This window comes from Vidua chalybeata, chromosome 2, assembly GCF_026979565.1.
Source record: "Vidua chalybeata isolate OUT-0048 chromosome 2, bVidCha1 merged haplotype, whole genome shotgun sequence".
NCBI lineage: Eukaryota > Metazoa > Chordata > Aves > Passeriformes > Viduidae > Vidua > Vidua chalybeata.
In genome coordinates this window covers 114,790,827-114,810,926 of record NC_071531.1, presented here as the reverse complement: position 1 = coordinate 114,810,926, position 20,100 = coordinate 114,790,827, and the positions used below count along the sequence as shown (strand labels likewise).

At 39.4% G+C, this 20,100-nt stretch overlaps 1 long non-coding RNA gene across 1 annotated transcript; it reads left to right on the top strand.

Annotated features, from left to right (window-relative positions):
• Nucleotides 1-14,278: 14,278 nt before the first annotated feature.
• LOC128784644 (uncharacterized) lies at nucleotides 14,279-19,494 on the top strand. Its single transcript, XR_008429565.1, has 3 exons — nucleotides 14,279-14,368; nucleotides 15,878-15,970; nucleotides 18,998-19,494. It is a non-coding gene; the product is annotated as an uncharacterized LOC128784644 (long non-coding RNA).
• Nucleotides 19,495-20,100: the final 606 nt, after the last annotated feature.

Genomic DNA, 20,100 nt, shown 5'->3' with positions numbered 1-20,100 from the left:
GATCACTTAAATACTGAAATTTCTAAAAGCACTGCTCACCAATCTTTCCTCATATCATCAGGAAAACATTTAGAAGATACTCTATATTTTTTTTTGGTCCTGTTATTTATGTTGTTGCTCAGCCTTACCTCCAGGAGAGCTCGCAAGGTAAATTGCAAGCACAAGTGGAGGCAAGGCCAGGGGTTGCCTTGCAGGGCTGCCCTGCAGCACAGCTGGCAGCCCTTCTGCTCAGCCCTGTGATGTGGTTACTCCTTCCTCTCCTAAGCACCAGATTCCTGCTCCTGGAATGTGCCAAAACAAACAGCTGGGGTTTAAAAGGAATCCTTCTGTGAGAGTGCTTCATCAGATCTGAGCTGCTGGGGAGGAGGTGAGAGTGACCCAGGGGACACGGGGCAGAGAAGGCAGGAAACTATGGCAGGAATGGGTTGTTTTTTTTTTTTTCTCCCCCTGTATATATTTTTGTACTGAATTGGTATTTATTAGATGTTCGCGTTGTGTGTAATGTGAGATGCTGTGGCAGGAAAGCCAATCAGAAAGGGACAAATCCTGAGAGAGGAACAAGTGGTCCAAAATGTAGAAGAATTGCAAATTGGGAGAAAAACCACAGAAATGTTAAAGGACAGAAATGTAAATCCATTACAGCTGAGCTGAAGTGCCAAAATAGGACAAATGAGGCCAAAAATACCAGGAGAACCCATACTTTTATGTATTTTGGCAATTCTGCCTCTCACCTGGCTCTAACTGGAAAATGTAAATGAATATGAATTTAATAATAAAAAAGAAGCAAACATTGCAATATAATTCCTCCACAAAAGGTTCATTTCATGCTTGGTATATAAAACACAGTTCAGGTGTATCCAAAATGATCCAGCTGTCACAAAATTTTGACAACGATGTTGATAGGATAATCCATATTCAAAAATCCCCTGAACTGCTGCCTAACTGCTCAATCTCCAATTGTAAAATTTTAGATACCTGGCACTGGAGAGAGTAAAACAGGATAAAGTATTTCCCCTCCTGATACTAAATATTTGAAATCATGCAATGGCTTCCTGTCACTCACAACATTAAATGCTTTATATTGGATTGATAATTAATAATTGCATTATTGCAATTATCACAATTTATCAGTACTGTGCAGCTGAAACATAGTTAAGCCACAAGTAATTTCTATTTTTTTTTTCTCTCCTTTTTAATACTCATGCTTTTTTCTTTCAATTTATTTTCATGGTCTCAGGCCAGAGATACTTTTATTTCTCTATGCAGGAGACAGAGAAGTCAGCTGAGTTGTGCCAAAAAGCTGGAAGATCATAACTGGCTGGCAGTAAAGGAAAACAGAAATATAAATCAGCTTTATCACTTGGAATTTTCATTATCATCACAGAGAGTTTGATAGGCATATTACTGCTGCATAAAAGTGATAAATCTGAGGGGTTTTGCCTATGTTTCAAGCCAAGAAATTCTAAACTTTCTCTTCATGCACCTTTAATTCTTTCAGTCGTTCTTTTTCCTTTGATTGGACATCATGCATTATTTTCCCAGACGTATTATTACTACTCTGGTTCTAGCCTATTTTATTTGTTGCCATAGTTTTGTCTATAAATATTTTCCTTATCTATTTTTTATTTATGTTTTTTCTCCCTGTTTCTATTTGTGTCCTAACTCATTTCTTGTTCTTTCTGTTCTCTCTGCTCTGCTCCCCCTCTAACATCTGTCTGCTTAAACAATTCCCCCTTTCTGTCCTTTGGGCAGAGCCCTTAAACATCTGTACACTTCTCCATTTGGGGCAAGGAAGGGAATTCTCTTGACTACTTAGAACACATCAACTTATTAAAGATTTCCAGGAAAAATTCCCCACAGAAGCTGCATGTTTTCATCTGTTTATCTCCAAACTCACTGAGCTGCCCCCCCTCCTTTTTTTTTTTTTTTTTTTGGTAAAACTCTCTGAGTGAGCTACAAGCAATATCCTGAACAAAATAATGCTCCTCATGTCTGTTTCCTACCCAGCAGCTATGCAAACAATCCTTGCCCTTTTTCAATTCAAGGGCAATGTCTGTAGAGTCAGGTATTTAAATGAGCATTTAGGTATTTAAATGCCTTTCCCAGGTCCCTGAAAATGGAGGGATGTCTGTAGAAATGAGACAAAGGAGGAGGGAGGGTTTAAAAGAACTTATTTGTGGGGAGGAAGAGTTTCCTCCTGTGGCCAAGAGGACCAGATTCACCCAGCCATCCCTCTGGACGTGCTGTTCTGTGACTTTGGGGTCCTGGTCACCACTTCTGAGCCAGCAGCTGCTGGGTTCAGGCACTCCAAAGATCTGTGCTACTCCACAGGTGCTGCATGTCCATCTCTCCTGATTCCCTTCTATCCTGCAGGGACACTGCTTGGAATGTATTTACTCAGTTAGGATCAGAATTACAGAATATCCTGGGTTGGGAGGGAGATCACCAAGTCCAACTCCTGGCCCTGCACAGGACACCCCAAGAATCACCCTCAGAACATTGTTCAAAACTCAGCAAGTTCAGTGATGATAATTCCAGCAGTTCCTCTTTAACTGCACTCCTCAAATGGGGTTGTTTTTTTCCCCCCCAGCCTTTGGCAACATTAAAAAAGATAACAGCTATTTACATAAACTTGTCTCCATGGGCAATTTCCCTGGCAAGCACAGGAGCTCATTAATGTACCCTGGAGAGGTGGCTGTGTGCTTTGATTTCTTATTCTTTTTAGGTACTCCACAAAGCTCTCCAACTCATCCTTTCACCCAAATTATTTTGTCAAGAGATATTCAGCCCAGCCACCCATTTGTTCTTGTAAATGCCATCTGTCCCACAAAGCCAGCCCAGTGACCCTTGGCAGTCCTTGCTGCTGGGAGTGTGCTGCCTCCTGCCCCTGCATCAGATCCTTGGGCTGCAGTCAACTCAGCTGACACAACCCCCATAATCTGTGCATCACAAACCTCAGGGAGAGAAGCTAAACCTGAAAAGTTCCATTGCAGTTAAGGTGATTTCCAACAACTTCAGCTTTGTCAATCCCTAATGCTCATCTCCCTGCTCCCTGGCATGGGTTTTGCATGGAAATAAGAAGACCCCTGACCTTTCCCTCCAGTAGCCACACTGAAACCAGTCCACTGCTTCAGAGCTCCTTCATAGCTGTGCTTGGCATCCTGCCATAAAAATCTTCCTCCAGATCTCAGACACAGTGCAGAAGATTCAAGGGATAAAGGCAATATAAAACTGGAAGTTGGCCAATGAGGAAAAACCTATTTGTTTCACTGGCCTGATGAACATTCATTTATTTAAGACCAGGCTGAAATAGGTCCCTGAAGGATGATCTAATAAACCTTTAAAAGTGTCACCTTGCAGTCAGCTTGCTTTATTGTCAGTAAGTCAACGATGGGACACAGAGCAGATCCTTAACAGCCAGCACAAGGATTTAAACATCCATTTAAGAGAGGTTTAACTGGTGCTTGCCACCACTTCTACATGGGTGATATGTGTTATTTCTTGCATTTTTATGAGGTTACATAACATCAAGTTCATGTGGTTTACTTAATGCTGGTACAAAACACAGCTTAGGAGGATGCAGCAGAAAATCTGTTTCACAGATGTTTGCTTTTCCTAGCTAGCCTGGGTTTTCTTACATGAGTGGAGGGTGATGGTGGTTTCAGACATTCCTCTGCTGCTGATCACGTTTACTGCAAATTACAGGGTAATAATTGCACCAGAACCTTCTATCAAGGACAAATTATGATGAGAGACTTCAAAATTAAAACTTTCTTCTGACTTGTTGTAGGTGAAGCTACTGGCTTCTCTTCTTTTTAAGGTCACCTAATACCACCCAACTTTCACAAAAAAAAATTTACCAGACCATTTGAAAAGAGGCTTCCATAGCATGTTTCCAAATGCCTTGGAACTCAAAAGACATAATTCAAATTTTTCTGAGACACTCTTGTCAAAGATGTATATTCTGCTAGCCCCTGATAATGTCCACATCATGAAAGTTTGTTCATACTTAGGAAAAATTTCTTAGACTTGCTGGTCCATATTGTGTCTGGGCACTGAGCCACCACTGTTTCTGCTGAAACAGAAATTTACAATATCTAATCATGTGGTATTTGTGCAACACAATTTGAAGTTTCTATATGTAATTGTTTCAATGCCCTGATATTGCAGCTGGTTTGGCCAGGGAAACAAAATCCTGACTTCAGGAATCACCAGACTGCAAAGACATGAAAAGGCTCTGTGGGTGTCATACAAATCAATTCCTAACAGATTAGCCCAAAGTCATTCCATCAGGTTAATAACCCACTGAAGTCAGGGAGCCTGGTTATATTTTAATGGTCAGATGTTAAACTTTAGGAAGCCACCTACAGTTCTGTGCTATTGGCATTAGTCACCACTTAATCCTGGGACTTTTTAGCAAAACGATGGGTCATATTTTCAAATTTTAATATTAAACCTGTTGGAACTGGTTCTGAGCATTTGAATGGTAAAATTATTCTCATGCAATCAAGAAAAAGAAGCAGCAACAAGTGATTCATACCCAGTTGTAAACCTTCACATTTCTGAGGGTCGCAATTGACCAAAATAAATTATCACTAAGTATTTGACAAAGAATTTTTCATTAACTAAGAGTATGCAGACTGCAGAAACCTAGTTCTGCACAAATTGGCCTTTGCAGTCAAAAGCAGGCCTGAAATATCTCTTAAAATCATGAGGTATTTTTTCTAGTTCTTCCAGTTCTCTTGGATCTAACTGCAGTCACATATTACAGCAATGAGCCCAAATACGTATTATGTATATACCTAGTCAGAATATTTTATTTTAGTTATTAACACCATTTTTAAACAGCGTCTTCATTGCTGAATTACTAGCAAGAACAAGTTCCAAACACTGTGGAGCTCCTGAATGCTGAGCAGCATTTTGGCTGCATATATCCATTTTTAACAAGCATCTCAAACCACCACCAATTCAAACTGTATTTCATGTGAGCATTCTTACCACACTCACCAAAAATAATGGGAAATTAAGGGCCAAATTTTTCTCCTCAGACCAGCAAAACAGAAAGAAGCCCAATGTGTTCCTTCCTTAGTCTGATGTCTAAATGCAAACTCTGTAGGCACCCAGATCAAGCCAAAACAGGTTATTCCTGGTTTGTGCTTCTGTTGCATCTACACCCCTACCTCCACACCCACTCACTGGATGCAGGGAGAGATGGTAAAACATTGATAACTTTAGTTACATTTAGATTTTCCTTCTCCTGTAAAAGCTGTCAGTGTTTAGTGATAGTAGTACTCAGCACACCAACATTTAAAACCACCTCTCTTTTGCCACAGCAACGACCAAGAATGAAGATAAAGCTGCAGGAGACACTTGCTTTATTCCCACAGAAGCAGCACCTTGCCAGTTTGAGGTCAAACACCAAGTTGGAGGCGTTGGATTAAAATTTAACCTCTGGTTCCAACCCGTCTCACGTGAGCACGCAGGCGAGTCACGCACATCACCGTGGGAGCCACTTGGAGACACTGAAATCATTGACCTGTAACCTGGGAATGACTTTGCTGGTAAAACATTGCCTTTCCTGGTTAAAAAACCCCCAGAGGACAGCGTTGGAGGGCAGGCAGGAGGGGAATGGTAATGTCATTTTCATATCTGTCAGGTGAGGGGCTGCACCTCTCTCAGCTTTGGGCATAAAGAGCAAAATGTGCAGGAATAACTGAGCCAACGACCCCAGTGCAAACATCACTGAGCTGTCAGGATTCCAGAGGTTGTGTTGTGTTCCAGAGGTTGTGTTGTGGCCCAGCTAGAAATGAAGCTGCCTTTCTGCTCTTTTAGCTCTGACACTTGCACCTTGAGGAGCAGTGGTTTGAAATTTTGCTGTGACACCCAGAGCACAGATCTGGGCTGCAGATGCCATCATGATATTCCATACTTCTTTTTCAAGGCCAGATAATTCTGTAGTTTATGGGGAAAAACTGTATTTGTCAGGCAGCAAGAGAACACTTGGCACCTGTACATCTTTTTCTTCTGTCTCCTCTCTTTTTGGTTGATTCATGACTCAGCTAATTCAGTTTATATATATTAATAATTCAACCTATATTTATTTTCAGTGAAAACTGAGAGTTCAAGTCCATGTTTAATATTCCTGATTGTGACTCAAACTAGTTAATTAAATGACTACATTGAATTACAAGTTAATTAAATGACTACATTTCATTTTTTGCACATATCTGTTTCCTGGTGCCACCTGGGGAATTCCTGCAGATATTCCCTAAGACAGCCATTCCCAAGAAACAAACAGTTCTGGCTGCACCACACATAAAAACATGAGCCTCATAAAATGTTTTATGATATTAGTATTGTAAACTAAAATATTTCTAAGAACATGACATAATGATTCTAGGGGGAAAAAAGTCACTTGTTTGCATCAGCAGTACAAATTTCATGATTTCTGCCAGCAGCAGTCCATGAAGTTTTTGCTAGTTCTCTAAAAATTTGCTCCATCTTTTGCCTCAATGATTTCTAATTAGAAAGTAATTGCATTATCTGCTGTAATTATTAGTATTAATAAGTATTAGCTATAATTTACCACATTTCATTCTCTGCATTAAAATTTGTACACTTTCCATGTGAGTTTTGATATGGTTTATTTTCATACTTGCCCACAGGTCTGTTCTGGGTCTCTCTATACCTAGGAAATGTCAGCTAAAAGAAAATATGACATCATGTCCACTCTGTTGTGAGCAGGAAATCAAGTATGTGGGCTAATACAGTCATTTCTCAGGGGGGAAAGGAAGAAAATGGACATCAGACTACAAACTGTCAGAAATGTGGCTTTATAAAGCAGAGGACAGTTTGAAGGCAGCTGATGGATTGCTGCAGCCCCGTGATCAGAGTCACACGGAACACACTGAAAATCAGTTTGGCAGATATGAGGCTGAGAAAATATCAAAGTTCCAGCCACCCCTTGGTTCTGTAAAAGCTCTTCCTGTTAAATATCAGTGCATTGAAGTTGTGGGACAAAGGGAAGGATGGCAGAGAGAAGGATGATGAAGTGTGTGAGTATAGGAGCTGTTTGTTTATCTGCCTGGCTTTCCTTAGAAATCAATCTCCAGAAATACCTCCCTGCAAAATCTCTTTAAAAACATAAGACAGTGGTTCTCTTTCACTCCAACCATGCTCCTGGGGGAATTCAGTTGTTCCAGCAGCAGATCCTGGCCCACAAAAGCATCAGGAGCCTTTCAGCTTGGGAGCGATGACACAGCTCCAGCACAGATCTGATAAAGCCCTGGCTCCGAGGCTCTCTGGGGAAAATGAGTGCTCTCTGCTACTTTATTTCACTAATTAAACCTGAAATGTCCCTGTCCTGGCTGCTGGGTGGGCTTCCAAGATTCACTGCTCTTCTTCTGTGTGTCCCTGACCTGCCACTGATGTCAGCTGCCTCAATTAGCCTGCCAAAAAAATCATAGGGCAGGGGGGATCCTGCCAGACACGCAGCGTCTTTCCACTCCTCTGTTTGCTGTTTGGAACAAGAGAAAAACAATCATTTAACTGTTCTGTGTGTCTCCATCCTTTACTGCTTTCATAAGATCAGTTCATTTGTCAAGTCTCCCACTTTATGTTCCTTTTTGTCCTTCTAAACATGAGTTTTTCACAAGGTGGAACACCAGATTGACAGAGTTTCCAGCAAGAATGGCAGATTTTCTTTTTTTTTCCCCTACAAAACCCTTAGGAATTATTTTTATTCCTCCAGCACCCACAGCACAACCAACCAAACAAATCCAATACCCTGGGAAGGACCATGTTTGACATGAGCAGAAGTTCATATTGATATATTCCCTATGGCCATTTTCCTTTTGCAGATAAATCACTCAAATCTCTACAGTCTCAGGAAAGGTTGAACTTGTGGACAAAATTTCCATCTCTTAAACAGACACAGTTCCATGAAAATCTCTTCCCCTTCTAATGCAGATTTTGAATGGATTACCTGAGTTTTCCAATAAACAAGGATCTAATTCAAAAGGTAATCAAGGTTTGGTTATATTGTGGAATTTATGTTTGGTACCTTTAATAAACCCGTTCACTAATGCTTGGTCTGAAGACATGAAACTAAAAATGCCTCCCTTTGATGGCACTGATTTTTGAGAATGTATTATTCAAGTAACAAACACTCCTTTTTATGGAGATTCTATCCTAGTAAACACATCTGTAGCTTTTGATGAACGAACAAAAAAAAAAAAAAAAAAAAAAAAAAAGAAAGAAAAAGGGGGAATAAAGAATTTTAATCCTTGAATTGCACAGATATCCTACATTTGGCAAGCAGTTTTAGGCTCCAGCCAAGTTCTGATGACTGAGAAAGATCTCTGTGTGAGCTTCATTAGTAAGAGGACTTAGTACTATAAATCCCCTGGATACTGACAGAAAATAAAATTATCCATGCCTACTAAAAGGGATTGGAATGGAAATATCTGAAATATCTGAATTTGAGATAAATAGTGGTAAGGTAATTTGCCATCTCTTTGCTAAAAGCACAAATTATATGCTCTGTCTTTAGTCTTTCAAGCAAGGAGGGTGCATCCAACATTCTTGACCAAAATCCTTCCAACACAGAGCAAGATTTCCCTGGAATGACTGAGATTATTTGCGGATATAAGTAGTGAATATATTCCACTCTTGATGGCCATTGCACCTTCCTCTGACAGAATTTCCTGACTTTTTGGGTGGGTGTCCCAGATCTGGCAGAGATAATGAATTTTCTCCCTGGTAGCTGGTCTGTTTTGAATTTAGGATGAGGATGGTGTTGATAATGATGTTTTAGTTGCTGTCAGGGTTAAACCACAACACTCGTTGCTTCTAAAGCTGTCACCACAGAACTTGTCACCTCCAAACTCGCTCCTCTCCCTTCCCCAGAGCTCTTCTCAGCAGCCCATGGCAAGGATCCCATAGAACACACACAAACAGGACATTTCTGGGGTTCTGCCCACATTTAGGATTTTTAACACATAGGACAAGCCAGTGGTGCTTGTACTGGGCAGGGCTGCAGCAAATTTCACGTGTCCAGCCACAGCTCAGTCACCACCCCTGAGCACAGATTTCAGTTCTCAGGTGATTTTGTCTCATTGGTTTGTTCCACTGACCTGTTATTCTGCAGTGAAATTGTTCTGAAACACTAAATTTGTGAATCAGAGTGAACATTACAGCCCAGTGCCATGCCATGTTTTTTTTTTTTTTTTCCTGAAATAAACCTAGCCAAAAGAAAAATTGAAAGAAAAAAAAAAGAAAAAAAACATCAGAATGCAGTAAGTTTTCCTTATTTTCTCTCCAATTTTTGCAGTGCAGAATCTTTTAGAGGAGTAGCCAAAGGGAATAAATGGATTAAAGTCACAGCTTTCCATTGTTCCAGTTGTAACTGAAACAAAATGAAAAGTGATTCAGAAAACACCCAAACTCCCTCCAGAGCAACTTTTGCTGCACCAACAGAGCTGATGTTTATTCAAATATTGAAGGGTGGATAACAGAATAAAATTACCTAAAGCATTTTGTTGCATGTTGACACAATCTTAATTAACTCAATATCAACAAAACTCAAACACACATGAAGAGAAAAGCAGTTTAAGAGAGACTTTAAATAGAAAGAATAATAAACAGCATTTATGTAAAGAAGGTGAAGCAAAATTTTTTTTAGGATTTAAATGTATTTAACGCCCTAAACAATGTTGGTTTATTTACAAATCCATTATAAATTCTAGGTATGGGGATTGTGTTGATACATTGAGGGAACTTAAAAGGAAAAAAAGGAGAAAAAATTGAAACTGGTGTGACTGTATCACCCATAAAGCTGTGCCATACATGTACAATTCTAACAGTCATGGCATCATAAATCAGAATAATATTGATATTGAATTAGGGTGATGGAAAGAAATGGGTGAATTAGCATGGGTAGAATGAATTAGGCAAGATGGTAACAAAATAATGGAAAAATAGGAACATGGAAAATATTATGCTTGCAATAGTTAGGTAATGCATTGAAAAGCAGAGCAGATGAAAATTGTGTATATACATACATTAAAAAATTCTCACAGTTGCTGCCAGGAATCTTAATTTTGCCCAGAGCCATGGATTATTAATAAAATAGCCCAATCTAAACACAAACAAATCCATTGTGTTTGCAAGATGAAAGAATTATAAATTGTTGTAAAATGCCATTTCTCTGAATTGAGCAGCATCCAAGTCAACTTTATAAGCAACAGCTGTGAAAAAATTTGCATGGCAAAAATGGAAAAAAAAAAGGAAAAAAAAAAAAAAAGAATTCAGAAACAAAAGCAACCACACAGTTGGGGAATAGATGTTCTGGGCTGTTGCTCTCTTGGCTACCAGAGCAAATATTTGGTGTCAACATGGACAAATAAATATTGTATGTCTGAGTCACCAGTTCAAGCACAGAACTGCTCAGTCAATGGCAATGGGTATTAATAGGATTGCAATTCTTTCCCAATGTATAAGAAGAGCCTTCAGGAAGAAGAAACAATAGAGGCTGTCCATGTGTAAAATGTGAGGGGAAGGTTTTGGCCTGCCATCAGTGTTGCTAATTTTTACTATTTAGATGTGTACTTCTTAAGGTTTTTAAAGAGGTGTCTCTGCTTGAATTAAGGTGCAAATGAAGTCAATAGTGTGGATTTTTTTTTAATAGTAAATATGAAAGACTGAGAGAGAGAGAAAGAGAGAAATAGAGAAAGAGGTGGTGGGAGGGGAGAGAGAGTGGCAGAAACAGAATAAATAGAAAAAATCACCACTCCATAGATCCTAAGTAGCTGTTTTTCTCTTGTTGTTGTTGTTGAACTGTAGTGGGCAAATGGCTTAAACAGTTGTACAGATTCCACAATGATTTTATTCTTTTTTTTTTTCCCCTCCTCAAGCCTTCATTACATCATTTGGTGCTCTCTGGTGCCAGGCTGATGAAGGAATAAAAGCCATTGCTAAACTCTCCAGAATGCTGAAAATGCTTTCACTTTCCATTTTATGGCCAGTCTGCATTTGTATTTGACAATTTTGAGTCAAGAAACCTGTCCATGTTGACTGGGATAACAATTATTTTCTGGTAAAATGAGTTCAGAATCAGTATAAATTCATAAATTCAGTTGGGCTTCCTGAGTCTGCAAACTGACAAATCTCTGCTTTTGGTGGTTTAATGATTTACAGACAGCAAGTACATTTCATCTATGAAAATCACAAGAAACAGGATTTTCATGCACATGGCACAGCAAAACAACTTCACCAACAAATCAAGACCAAAGCACTCTCACAGGGATAGTCCAACTTTGTAAAACTTTGGGGTTTCATTCTTAAACAGGGAAAAAAACCAACATTTTTTCTCAATGAAAATTATACTAGCACATTCTTTTAATCTCAGGAGATAATTCCTTTATCCTCCTAGCAATTGTATGCCATCCTTTTTCTTGTATTCCTGCATAAGCTCATGAAACAAAACATTTTACATAGAAACCTGCACATCTGACACCAGAATAGCATCAACAAAGTTTTGAATATAAAAGAGTTTGACAGAGGAAGCAAAGGGCAATTTCAGTAGCAGACAGCACTTCATTAGTTACATGGGTGTCTACAGCATCTTTCCAAAACAAGGAAGAAGAAGAAGGAGTGCAAGTCTAAATCTGAAGAAGCAAAACTGCTCTGTTTTATTTTTGCTGTACAAAATCTTCAGTGTTTTCCTCAGCCCTGTGGGGCCCAGGACTGAGAAATCCATGCTCAGATCCCCACACTCCTTAAAGACTGAAACTGAATGAAATGTTTTCCATAAATATAGTGGGTGTTTTCCCCCAGTCCTTTGCAGATGATGCTCTCTAACAGTTGTGTCTTCCCAAGCCCTTTCTGAACACTGAACAGGAATCATCCTGAATCTCCATTACGTATTTTGAAGCCTATTCTGCAAGGAAATGAAGCTGTCCATCTATTCCCAGGATTTTCACAACTTTCCTACACAGTTCCCTGCTCAGGACGTTTTGAGCAGCTCAGCCCAGCCTCGGACCTCAGGGTAACAGAGCTGCACATTTGTTTGCCATTCATGGAAAGCATAAACAGCTGAGGCTTTAGGAAGTCTATTCACAAGCACGAGAGCCTGACAATATTGGGTACATGTGGACATTTCTGAAACATCCAGCAGCTAATTCAGAGCTTTCTGGAGCTGTTACAGAAGCTTCACATTTTTACAAAAGAATCTGTTCCTTTCCATTACCTCACACTCCAATTGCTACAGGGATTTCAGTCTGGGCTCATCCTTATTTGTGCAGGGGAACTTAAGAGGAGGAGTCAGGGGCTGCTTTTAGCACTTTTGCAGAATCCTCACCTTGCCACGAGAAGTCCTTTAAGGCACTCTTTTGCCAGGTCTTTAAGTTTATTTTTGTTGTACAGCCTTTAAGTTTGTTTGAATACAGATGGGATATAGGGACAGTTTCTAAGAAATCAACGTCCCCCAGCTGACTCCACAGGGACAAAACCCCAGGGATATTTGTTCTGGTTTTACATAACTGCTTTTGATCTGTCTTAGTCACAGTTCTTCTAAATGTTTTCACCTTACACATCACTAATTTCCTCTAATTCCAGACTTTTCTGAGGGCTCTCAAAGTATTACCTGTAGCTGGTAGAAACAGGAGTGGAAAGCTGGGCAGCTCCTTTGCCATTGCCTCTGTGCTGGGTAGAGGGCCCATCCCACACAAAGCACTGAAACTCCTTTATTTCTGCTATTTTTTCAGCATTAGGAGGTGGTGGAGTGCAAGGAGGCCCTTACAGTCCTGTCCTTCTGCACTGATGTTAGGGATGATGTGCAGACTTGGAGCAGCCACCTCCTGAAACAGCTCCTGGAGGAAAAGCCTCTGTGCCTTACAGGACAATTCCTCTTTCAAAAACAAGGTGAGAATGGCAATTTTTACTATTGCTTACAGCCACGATGAATGTGACAACAATTTTCCCTTTTTGGAATGTCAATGAAGAGGAAATAAACCTTTGTGGGGACCACAAACACCACATTTAGGGGCTCTGGCAAGGTCTCAGAGGGACTAGAAGCAATAATATGTCAGATATTCACAGTGAAGTTTCTTTTGAGAGGAGCTGGCTGTCTCTAGCATGAACAGTTAGATTCAATAACAATGCCTGTTGCACCCTTTAGGGCAAAAAACTTCTCCTGGTGCTTTTGCTCTCAATAAATTTCAATCAGATACAAATATTCCTTCCTTATTGACCTACAACACTCTTTTTTGAATCTAAAATCCAAACCTTTACTCATAAAATTGACACCTTATTTGGCTTAAAGAACACAGGTGTTTGATTTTGCTTAAAAGTTTTTAAAGTTCCCAAAGATTTTATGTAAACACACCTGTAACCTCAGGTGAAAAAAAGCCTCATCATATATCAAAGCATCCCAGAAAAAAGAGAAAATCACTGATATTTATGTTGAAACTGCAGATAAGCAAATGTTAGTATTTTCTGTACAGGCAGTTTAACATATAGGCACAAGAACGCACCTAACACTAAAATTTAAATTTAAACTCAGATTCCCTTTGCGTAAAAATTGAATTTTAGGAAATGAAATCCTGCTGCAGGTGGGAATTAGGTTCGTTGGCCACCACATAGGATGTAAAGGAGGTGCTGACATGTGACTCACAGACTTAAAGAGTGCTAACATTAAAACCCCATTTTACATTTCTGAATATTCTGAACAGAAAGACATCTTGCATTGAAGCCTTCAAAGTACCTTTATGATGAAAGAATGCACAGCTTCTTTAGAAAAGGGCTTTGTGTGATTTAAGGCCTGTTTTCTCTTTGATAGTCAATAAGACTGAACTGCTTCTGAAACATTTCCTCATTTCATTTTAAGTGAAGGCAACTGGCTGGAGCCAACTCTTCACTTCTAAACAAGCCACTCTAAGAAGATTCTTAAATGAACTTGGAAGATTCTTAAATGAATGTAGAATCCCAGAGGGAGGAAAAAACAGGGAAGATTAGAGAGAGGGGTGTACTCTGAAGCACTACATTTTCACACTAAAAAAGCTGGACTGAAACTATTTAACTCTAGTGAACTTTTGCATGAAATGATTTTTAAACTTTATATATGAAGCTGCACCAATTGCCAGAGTGCATTGAAAGAATTTTTTCCATTGTCTTCAGCTTTCACTCCATAGGCTCTGAGTGACCTCACATCTGTTTCCACACTGAGTTGCCATGGAGCTTCCTGGTGATGGAAATCTCAAACGGGCTGAGACAGAAAACATGCACATGGATCAGTGTCCTGGAAAAAGTGAGTGGATACCTTTTGACTTCCACTGGATAGAGCAGAATTAAAATGAAATCCAGCAAAAAGGTACATGCACGCTCACCTGGTGTTGAAATTAAAGCAAGGAATGGGGATATTTGCTGAATAAGAATATGGCACATGAAATTATACTCTTATTTATGTCAGTGGAAGGTCTAGCCCAAAAAGAACACCTATTTGTTAAAGTAATTCAATCATAAGTGGCAGAACTTCACACTACAGTTTTACAGAACAAAGTCCCTCCTTTTTTTCATTTCTAATTGTACAAAAACAATATTAACCATGACAGGTAAAAGTGCTCACAGTACATGAGCAATGAAAATGTTAATTCTGAGATGGGCAATGGTGAGGCCTGAAATCAAAAGTCTATCATTGAAAAATACTGAGGTATTTTTGTTGTAGCAACAACTCAAGAGGATAGGGAATAAGGAAGGAAAGTAATTTAATGTCTTATTTACATCCAGGATTTTATCTTCTCCTCTGATATCCCTTATTAAATCCACAAACAGATGCAACCATTTAATCAGTTTCTGTGTAAGACCTTTGTTCTAAGCCAAGTTCAGTCAGAAGATGCCTGGGAGAAAGTGCATTTCCATTTCCATTTACCAGGGAGGATCAGACCACTGAGATTCCTTCCTTCATTCCTCCTCCTGCTGGAGACTGGGAATGAAGGAAGCAGCAAGACCTGACACCACCTCCTAGGATCCTGCAAACTGCTCTTGACTGGATGCAAATTCTGCCTCAGTCTGCCTCAATTCTGGTTTAATTACAGCCCTAAATGCTGGCCTTGCTTCAAAGGAGCTCTCCAAAGAGCTGGGCTGAGTTCTGAGTGTCCCACCTCGCAGAGCATCCCCACAAAGGATGAAGGATTTATGGGTCTGGATCTCACCCAAACCAAATGTGGAAGGCACCACTCGAATTTGCTTTGAACCCCGCATTTCATGCAAACCTGTTGAAAATCCAGGTGAATCAAAACCAGTGCAAAAAAGCTGTTTCTGTATCCTCTTGTGAACCCACACTAATTCAGCATTTCAAATCCATATTAAATAAATTCACATGCTTCTACAAGGGCAGGGACCTGGTCCTGTAAAGGCAGAGGCCTAACTTGGTCATTTTTGAAAGAAATTCAATAGGAAATAAAACTGCAATGCAACATCTTGTCTAACACCAAAACTGTGTTTAATCTCTATGTCTAAGGACAAGATTGTTTTCCTTTCCTTTTTTCTTTGATGCAAAATTGATATTTGAACAAGAGCCAGCTGAAAATGAGAAGTTATGTGGTATGAATATCGTAATCTTGGATGAATGAAAACTTCAGTGGATGCAAATCACGCTTTAAAAGGTATTTGAAAGAAAAAAAGAAACAAAAAACATCTTGATTAGGCATGGGCCTAAAAATGTGGAAGATTCATAGAATTTGTTAAAGCATTTTCCAGTAGGATGGCTCCTCCTTTATCCCTTTTCCACACAGTGTTACTGGGAATCACTTTCTTTATATTTTTAAATTCAGGTTGTGACCCTCTTTTCCTCCTCTTTCTTTTCTGTTTTCTCTGTCAGATGGAATCTCATCCTGCAAATCTTTATATTGCTTCAATATAGATTGGAGTGAGCTTTACTAAAGAAGAAGCAGATTGCTGGACTCTTTTTGGAGTAAGTTCCATTAGCACTTAATCCAGCAGCCATGCACTACATCATGATGTCACCCAGAATATAATAAGAAAGACTAAAAATGTGAATATTTTTACACTCTATGTTTTTAAGGCTGCAGCCTTGATGGCTTTAGCAGACACCAACTCATTATATTTATTACCTCTGATATTACTTGAGCTGCCTAGAGCTGATTTAAATTCAATATTTGGAACTGTATTTTCTAATATTAGGAAATGTGCTAAAGCCTCTTTCTTTCCATATCACACTCTGTAATTTATTGCTTTGTTTCCAGCCTGTCTGATATTGACAAATACTATACAAATTCTGGATCCAGGGACCCAAATATACTCTGTTATGTTGTCCAAAGAAGAAAAATGTGGCCTAATGCTGTTATTTTCTTTGCTGTGTGAATGCTCTACTTAAAATATTTCAGCAGCAAAAAAATTTTGTGCCTGCAGCTCTTCCAAATATCTTGATAAAATTGATGTCAAACTTGGTTTCTGCGTGGTGGCATAGCTGGATCAGATCCCAGAGGATTATCAGGAAAGAAACTGCAGTGGGTGACATTTTAAAAGTTGACTCTCAGAGTAAAAGATTTTTAAGAGTTCACCTGCACAGTGAACACAGGAAAACCCCAGGAAATGGCATCCACAGGTGCTGTGTTCCAAAACACCCCAAAGAGAGAGAGACACAGATTCCCTACAGGCATGGAATAAGTGTTGGCACTTCTTGCAGAAGTTTTTTTTTTTTTTTTTTTTTTTTTTTTTTTTTTTTTTTTTTTTTTTTTTTTTTTTTTTTTTTTTTTTTTTTTTGTTTTTGTTTTTGGTTTTTTTTTTTTTTTGACATTCCAGCCCAGCAGATGCCACATAAAAGTTCCTTAAGAAAACAGTTAGATAAGATGTATTATGATCTGAATACAAAAATAGGTTGCCTAAGGCAACAGGAGGCAGATAATAAAAGACAGTGCAGGAGTGGCTGAAAATAGGTTTGTAGACTTAAAACAATAATTTAGAAATCTATTTATTTTTATAATAACACTAAAGGTGGAGGAAAAAAAAAACAAACAACAATGCACTGGAACAATTGCTGTGTTCTCTAAAGTGGGGCAGGGAGTCATAGTTTTTATCAGTACAAAATAATCCAAGATTTTGGTTCAAAACTAAAACCATTCCCCTAGAGGATAGTAATGAAAATGTACCAGCTTGTCTTAAAGTGCAGTGGATTTGTCAAGAAATCTTGCTGTTAATCTTGCTGTTGTTCTCTTGTCTTGCAAATGGTTTTCTTTAATTTCATTGGTGATTTTAGGGAATAGCTGTCATTTTTGGCAAGGAGAATAAACTTGGTGTGTGAATTGAAAAATTGAGGTTGCATTGTGGAAAGACCCATGCAGATGCTTTGCATTAATATTAACATCAGAATTCATTTAGTGAAAGCCAATACATGTGTAGAACTCTAAATAAATGACCCAGTAAAGGCAAAAGATCAAATTAAATTTCTGAGCTTTAGTGGTGATGGAAAACCCTATTATTTTGATTTTTATTTTTAAATTTCATTTTTCAATATCTCAAACTTATTGTGTTTATTCCTAACTTAGAAGAGAGAAAGTGGCAATAAAAATATTATAAAAATGCCCCAGATTCCTAGGAGATTAAACCTTTATCAATGGAAGTGAGGAGACCAGCCCAAGTGGTTTTTGATGCAAACTGCTCAAGAAGAGGGGTTTAGGATAAAATTTTGGCCTTTTCCAAATAATTAAACTTCCGTCCACCTCCTAAAATGGCACATTCTTTATGTTAATTTCTTTAATTGCTTGGTGCTTGACCTCATGAAGATACACCACATAAATCTGAGCCTCTGCATTGCTGACATCAGCAGGTTTGTGGGATCAGGAACTCACTTGGAGGGACCTGTTCCTTCCACAAGGGGAATTATCTCCATGTGGGAGAGCTGAAGTAGGCTTGAGGTTGAAAACAACAACATCCTGGGCAAACCATATTCCCAAAGTTGTGCAGGCACCTTGCTCTCATTTGGGAGATCTCAAAGGTCCATTTAATCAATTAGGTTTTAATGACCCTGCTTGTCGGTCTAGAGGATATGGGATGGAATTCCTCACTGGATCAGAGAAGAATAATTAATAAACATTAATTCCCAGCTAGGGTTAAAACACTACAGCAAGAAGTAGCTGCAAGGTTTATGAAGGATGAGATACTAAACCAGAAATTGCAGCAAGTTGCCCATGGGGAGAGGCACAACCATCACTTCCCTGGGTCTGCTTCATGAGTTAGCACCAACTCCAAAGGATTTGTTCCTGTTTATGTACTGTGAAGGGTAAATAATCTAATTTCTAGTTTAGAGAGGCCTGCTCAATCACAAAAATCATAGAATGGTTTGGGCTGGAAGGGACCTGAAGCTCAACCAGTGCCACCCCCTGCCGTGGCAGGGACACCTTCCACATCCCAGGTTGCTCCAAGCCCTGTCCATCCTGGCATTGGGCACTTCCAGGGATCCAGGGGAAGCCCCAGCTTCTCTGGGTACCCTTTGTCAGGGCCTGCCCACCCTCACAGGGAAGGATCCCTTCCTTTTATGTAATCCTAACCAAAGCTGAAGCCCCAGGTTTGACTTAGTGAAGTGTGTTCTTGAGGATGTCTGTAAGGGCTGCTTCTTCAAACCTTCCAGCTTTGTAACTCAGGGAAAGATCAAACAGCAGCAGCAACACCTTTAAGTACTACTGAACTTTTGGATTTTCCACTGCTGCACCAAAATCAATGCACACCAATGGTGTGAAATCAAATTTATCTATTTTCCACTGAGTTAAAAAAACTGAGGGGGTACAAACCTAGGTGGGCATTTAGCAATGTATAATTACCTTAGATGTGTTAATGCACTCCTGTGCAAACACAGGCCACTGAATTGCAGCTTCACCTCTTGAAGGAGGCAAAACACCATTGCTTATTGTACTTTGGTGCTAGAAATAACCTCAGCTTTAACTGCTCCCTGCTTGTTTTGTGTCCCTTTTGCCTCTGAAAGCGAGCCCACAGCTGGAACACTCCTCATCCTCCACACCAGCATCCCTGCAGGACCTGCTCTGAGCGAGGCTGTGGGAAATCCAGACAGCTCAGCACGGTGGAGAGGTGACCTCCCTCTAAAAGCAAACAGCCCCTTTTGCCAGCAAGCATTCCACTAAAATGGAACCCCACTAAAATGGAATCCCACCAAATCCTGGGTGTGTGCTTTCCTTGGCTGCAGCACGGGCAGCCCGCCCTGCACTTGGGAAATTGTTACGGGAGCAATTTTAGCTGCTGCGAATTGCACTGGAAATGTTTTCTATGGTCTGGCACTTCATGTGATGAATGACCCACCTCTAAACTCAAGTCAGTCCTTCCCTGCAATTATTCAGGAAAAGCCCCACCGTTTCCACAGAAATCAGGAGAAATACTGTCAGTTCTGATTTCTTCTGTGTTCTGGATGTCCATTAATGCCACTAATGACATAAACTACTTCTATGCTAGTATGTATATAAACAGTGTCCCTAATTTCTGTTTTCTCTGAGAAATCTGGATATAAATTGCTGTTAAATAAAAATATCCCTTTAAATAAATTCAAAACTGGTGGACAGAGAACATTTTTCAGTTTCCTACAAAAGAAAGGACAATGAATGTAATGACAATGGACAATCATAGGTCATCCTTTCTCTTTATGCAGTTTAGTGGGGAAAAAGATGTGCAAAGTATAAAGTTAAATATTTTTCTATAGCTATTGAAATAATTGTTAAAAACCAAAATACGAACTAGACTAATAAAATCCATATTGCAACTTGTCAAGTCACTGCATCCACAGAATTAAAAAAAAAAAAAAAAAAAAAAGCCAGAGGACAGCTGCTATGTTTGAAGTTTGGTGGGAAAACAGCACTTTGTGTATTTTCAATGGTTTATGTCTTTCTGAAGCCCTTTGGATGACTTATGTTAAAGACACACTGAAGTTAGGTGGACTCAAGCTGCTGTGTGAAAACCTGTCAAGCAAAGCACAGAGACTTCCATAACTCCTTAATGAGATGACTTTTTCTCCCTCTTCAAAAACCCTGGAAAATAAAATAGCAAAGCTGCAAACACAGACAAACTAACCTAAACACA